This window comes from Pelobates fuscus, chromosome 12 (genome assembly GCF_036172605.1).
Source record: "Pelobates fuscus isolate aPelFus1 chromosome 12, aPelFus1.pri, whole genome shotgun sequence".
Taxonomy (NCBI): domain Eukaryota; kingdom Metazoa; phylum Chordata; class Amphibia; order Anura; family Pelobatidae; genus Pelobates; species Pelobates fuscus.
In genome coordinates this window covers 137,215,612-137,220,849 of record NC_086328.1, presented here as the reverse complement: position 1 = coordinate 137,220,849, position 5,238 = coordinate 137,215,612, and the positions used below count along the sequence as shown (strand labels likewise).

At 45.9% G+C, this 5,238-nt stretch overlaps 1 protein-coding gene across 1 annotated transcript in view; it reads left to right on the top strand.

Moving 5' to 3' along the window:
* Positions 1 to 80, top strand: part of BEST1 (bestrophin 1) — a 32,617-nt gene extending 32,537 nt beyond the window's left edge. Inside the window, exon 10 of the mRNA XM_063438516.1 lies at positions 1 to 80. This exon is cut by the window's left edge and continues 1,024 nt beyond it. The gene's annotated coding sequence lies outside the window, so the exon portion shown is untranslated.
* Positions 81 to 5,238: the final 5,158 nt, after the last annotated feature.

Sequence of the window (5,238 nt, the reverse complement as noted above, 5' to 3'; positions counted from 1 at the left end):
GTAAAAACCCTTTAAACTAAGTACCAAAGTTGGAAGAGTGACAGTCTGGTGTTAGTCTGAGGAAACCAAACCAACTTTGTAAAAAAACTAGCCACCATTTCGAAAAGTACTTTAAAAAATACCATAAAAAGTGTCAGACAGATCATAAGCAGAAAAAGTACCTTATATTGCAGGAATTTAATATAGAAATCAAAGCAAAACAGATTTTCATTTTGTAGAAAAGAAATATATTTTTATTTACTAAATAGCTGTTGTTGTATTGTGCATTTTTATATATATTTTTAAATTACATTTGTGTTTATTATTCATCACGATCAAATACAGGGTTACAATATTGGTCATGCAATAACAGCAATGTAAAGCAGTGTGTGCAACTTGTACATTTGTTACAATTACATGTAAGACAATCAGACATCTCGGTATTACAGACAAAGAAATGTTTTAACTAAAATGTTATTGCCCTCGTGGCGCCTTAGTCCAGCACGAGGGTTTTTACATACTCTGCAGGGATGTCTGGTTGCTCAATGCCCAAGGCATTAATTTGAACATCACTCGGAGGCGTGGAGAATGTACTTGTATTCTAAATCCTGATATGCGAATAATATACAGATAATAACAATACAAATAATAACAAAGAGATGAAATAGAAACCCTGCTATGGCTACATAACGGTGGTAAATGAACTTACAAGAGTCTAAACCTGTTAAATTCTGATGTGTTGGTCGATAATCAGCGAGGGCAGGGTGAGATTGACAATTAAATGTGGTAGAGGGCTGCTAGTAGGGTTCTACTCCCACCACTTGGTCGTCTCTGCACTTTGTGTAGACCCCGTGGCAGGATCCGTTCCCACAGCTGAAGGATGTCCCATAGGCGCATGTGCGGTGTCACCCCAGCTGTCTGCCCTGCATGACCCCCTGGCCAGTCGCCCACAGGTAGCAATTTGTCTGTCAGTGTGAGTGTATGTGTGTGTCTGTCTGTCTGCGTCATGGTGTGTGTGTGTGTCTGTCGAGGTGTGTGTGTGTGTCATGGTCTGTGTCTGTCATGGTGTCTGTCTGGGTCATTGGGGTGCGTGTGTCTGTGTCCTGGTGTGTGTGTGTGTGTGTGTCTGTCTGATGGTCTGTCTGTGTCTGTCAAGGTGTGTGTGTGTGTCTGTGTGTTTAAAAATTGTGTTTTTACTCACCTCCCCCCCCCACACACTGTGCTGGTCTCCCCTCAACTGGCCCTGCCTCTATGGCTGAGATCATCAAGTTTGATGATCTCAGCCAATCCAATGCTTTGCCATAGGATTGTCTGCAAAACGCTACACCAATCAGCATCTCCTCATAGAGATGCATTGGATCAGTGCATCTCTATGGGGAATGTTCAGCGCCTCCAGAGCGTGGAGGCCCTGAAAATAGGTGCTGCACACTGTGCTACACTGACACAGGAAGCACCTCTAGTGACCATCTGAGTGACTGTCACTAGAGGTGTCACTGGGAAGCAATGTAAACACTGCCTTTTCTCTGAAAAGTCAGTGTTTACATTGAAAAGCATGCAGGGACAGGCTATAGCCACCAGAACCACTACATTAAGCTGTGTGTGTGTGCGCCTGCTAGTGAGTGAGCTTGCTTGCATGTATGTGCGTGTGTGTGTGTGCCTGCCAGTCCCGGACTGGCCATCGGGCATACCGGGCAAATGCAGGATCTCAAAAAATATACAAAGTGTTCTGTGTTATAAGGCGCTTAAAATAGTAAAACTTAAAGTGCTCTCAGTTATAGCAGCTTTCACACAAAAATAGGAACTCTCTATTCCTATTACATCAAATACAAAAAAACACTATTTAACAGACAAGTGCCAAATTAGTGAAGGTGTGCAGCGCTGAAAAGTAGATTACTTACTCCCAAATTATTGGGGATATAGTAGTGTGTAAATGGCTGTATAAAAAAAAGGGAAAAGTATATAGTGCAACACTGTTGAATTAAAGTGGAAATATATATTCCAAATGGAAGCACTCACGTGGTCTAGAGCCTATTATGGATTGGCTCTAATCACTTGCGCCGTTGTGCACTTAAGGTGGCACACACCTTCTAGGTCCACGTGTAAGATGTTCCTCAGAAGCATGTAAAACAAAGAGGTAGGGGGGGAGACAGGGAGAATTGCCCTGGTGCAGAAATCCTTAATCAGGTAAGGTATAGTGCAAACACATATAGATGGCTTCTCACCTTAAAAAGAGCCTATCACTTGGCTCTAAGTGTGTAAGTAGATGAGTCCAGTTCTAGGGTGACTCTACCCTTCTTTGAGCAGGATAAATGGTCCACCAACGTGTAGATTCAATAAAATTTATATTTATTCCATTAGTATAAAACTTTTATAAAATAAGTTGCAATACATACACAGTGGTGGTAAGTCCAAAGTCCAAAACGCGTTTCGCCGATTCTGTTCGGCTTTTTCAATTGAAAATATATATATATACTATATACTTTTCCCTTTTTTTTATACAGCCATTTACACACTACTATATCCCCAATAATTTGGGAGTAAGTAATCTACTTTTCAAATGCAGGATCTCCCCTGCCAGCCCCTGCAGGGCCAGCGCTATCCGAGCGCCGACCCTGCTGTGTGCCTTCATGGGCCAGTGGGGAGATCAAAGATCTCCCTCACCGGCCCAGAGGCACTGACATGCGGCCGCCGGCTGGGGAGTGAGGGAGGGAGGAGAGGATCGGTGGAGCCCTAGCCAGCAGCTCCGCTGGGTCCTCTCGCGAGGTTTGAGCGTTGCCGCGGTTACCATGGCAATGCTCAGATCTCGCGAGAGTGAACTCTAGCCTGCAGGCTAGAGTTCATTCTCACCACTGGACCACCAGGGAAGGAAGCATGGCTCCCGAATTCATGGCAGCACGGCTCCCCCCCTCCCAGGCTAAAGGTAAGAAGGGAGGGAGGGATATAATTTTTTTTTTTTAATTATTAATAAAAAAATATATATTTAAATAAAAAATACATTCACACTAACAGCCCCCTCACACACACAGCAGCCCCAGACACACACAGCACCCTCAGACACACACAGCACCCCCAGACAAACACAGCACCCCGAGACACACACAGCACCTAAACACACATAGCACCTTCAGACACACACAGCACCCAGACACACACAGCACCCTCAGACACACACAGCACCCTTAGACAGACAGCACCCTCGCTCAAACACACACACACACACACATATATATATATATATATATATATATATATATAATATAAAATAACCCTCAGTGAGTTAACAGACAAATAAACTAGAATGTGATGGCAGATAACACCCTCACACACAGCACCCCTCTTACATACACACACACTGCGCCCCTCACACATACAATACGTCCAAATATATATATATATACATACATACACTACACACATTACGCTCCAGATACACGCTAGATCCCTTACCCTATATGCACGCTTAATCCTCTACACACACACACAGACACACACACAATCTCCTATACACACTCTGGGTCCTTTACACACTAGATCTCCTCCACACACTACATTCTTTGTCAGCGCCAAGGCAGACCCCCCTAAGCGGGTCCTAACACTGACCCTTCAGCCTGCTTCCTTGAGCTTCTGGCAAAGATATCTCTAATGAGACAGAAAGGGGTATTTTTTATATACACCCCTTTACTTATTAGCCCTTAATAGGGAACACATGGGATGGGTAGCAGCATTGTAACCAGGCTGTGTGATACAAAGTAAATACAAATACAAAAAGAGGAGTCCTGCGCTTAAGCAGCAAGGACTACAACACACATCAGCCCCAATATATAGTAAAAACCAAAGAAAAGAAAATGTTACTTGCGCTTTCTCCTTAATCCCTATGTATATTTAGACAAATGGAGGTCATTTAGTTGCTCCAATGGCCATTGGAGGGATGCCCGCCTGCCAACGTCAAGGCAGACCCCCCTAAGCGGGTCCTAACACTGACCCTTCAGCCTGCTTCCTTGAGCTTCTGGCAAAGATATCTCTAATGAGACAGAAAGGGGTATTTTTTATATACACCCCTTTACTTATTAACCCTTAATAGGGAACACATGGGATGGGTAGCAGCATTGTAACCAGGCTGTGTGATACAAAGTAAATACAAATACAAAAAGAGGAGTCCTGCGCTTAAGCAGCAAGGACTACAACACACATCAGCCCCAATATATAGTAAAAACCAAAGAAAAGAAAATGTTACTTGCGCTTTCTCCTTAATCCCTATGTATATTTAGACAAATGGAGGTCATTTAGTTGCTCCAATGGCCATTGGAGGGATGCCCGCCTGCCAACGTCAAGGCAGACCCCCCTAAGCGGGTCCTAACACTGACCCTTCAGCCTGCTTCCTTGAGCTTCTGGCAAAGATATCTCTAATGAGACAGAAAGGGGTATTTTTTATATACACCCCTTTACTTATTAACCCTTAATAGGGAACACATGGGATGGGTAGCAGCATTGTAACCAGGCTGTGTGATACAAAGTAAATACAAATACAAAAAGAGAAGTCCTGCGCTTAAGCAGCAAGGACTACAACACACATCAGCCCCAATATATAGTAAAAACCAAAGGGGGGGGCGGGGCCGGACCGCCGAGCTGGCTGGTCGCATGCGAGATCAGCTCCTGCAGCATAATATGAGAAACAGCGACTTTTCCACGAAATTTGGCGCAAAACTGGCCGGCAGTGGTGGCCCTGGACGGGCAGAGAGCCCTGGGATCCAGGGTGAGGCTGGCCCAACAGGCTACAGTCCCCTGGAGGAGGAATCCTGCCCGACTCTCTTAAGGCCTACTCCAGAGGCGAGTGGGGCGGACGGCCGCTGCCCTGCCGCCTACTGTTCCGGGCTTAGAGTCGGACCCGTGGGGATGCCGGCCCCGTTCCCCCCCCCTCTGGACCGGGGGGGTGATCCCGGTCTACACCCACGAGACCCAAACAAGCCTGCACCCTGATATCTCCCGCCCGTACTGCAGACCGCATGTCGGGCCCAAGATGACCGCCAAGCACCAAACCCTGCAACTTCGAGAAGATTTGAAAGCACAAGCATGGAAAAAACACCTCACGGCTCAACATACTTACCACGAATGGGAAGAAGGACGAAGCGACAGCTACTCGGCCCAAATGGCACACAGCGAGGCGACATGCTCGCCGATGGACCCCCGAGAAGGGAACTGCACTGCGGTACGACGCCACACACCACGCAAGTTACCCCATCGCATCCGCACTCCGATACA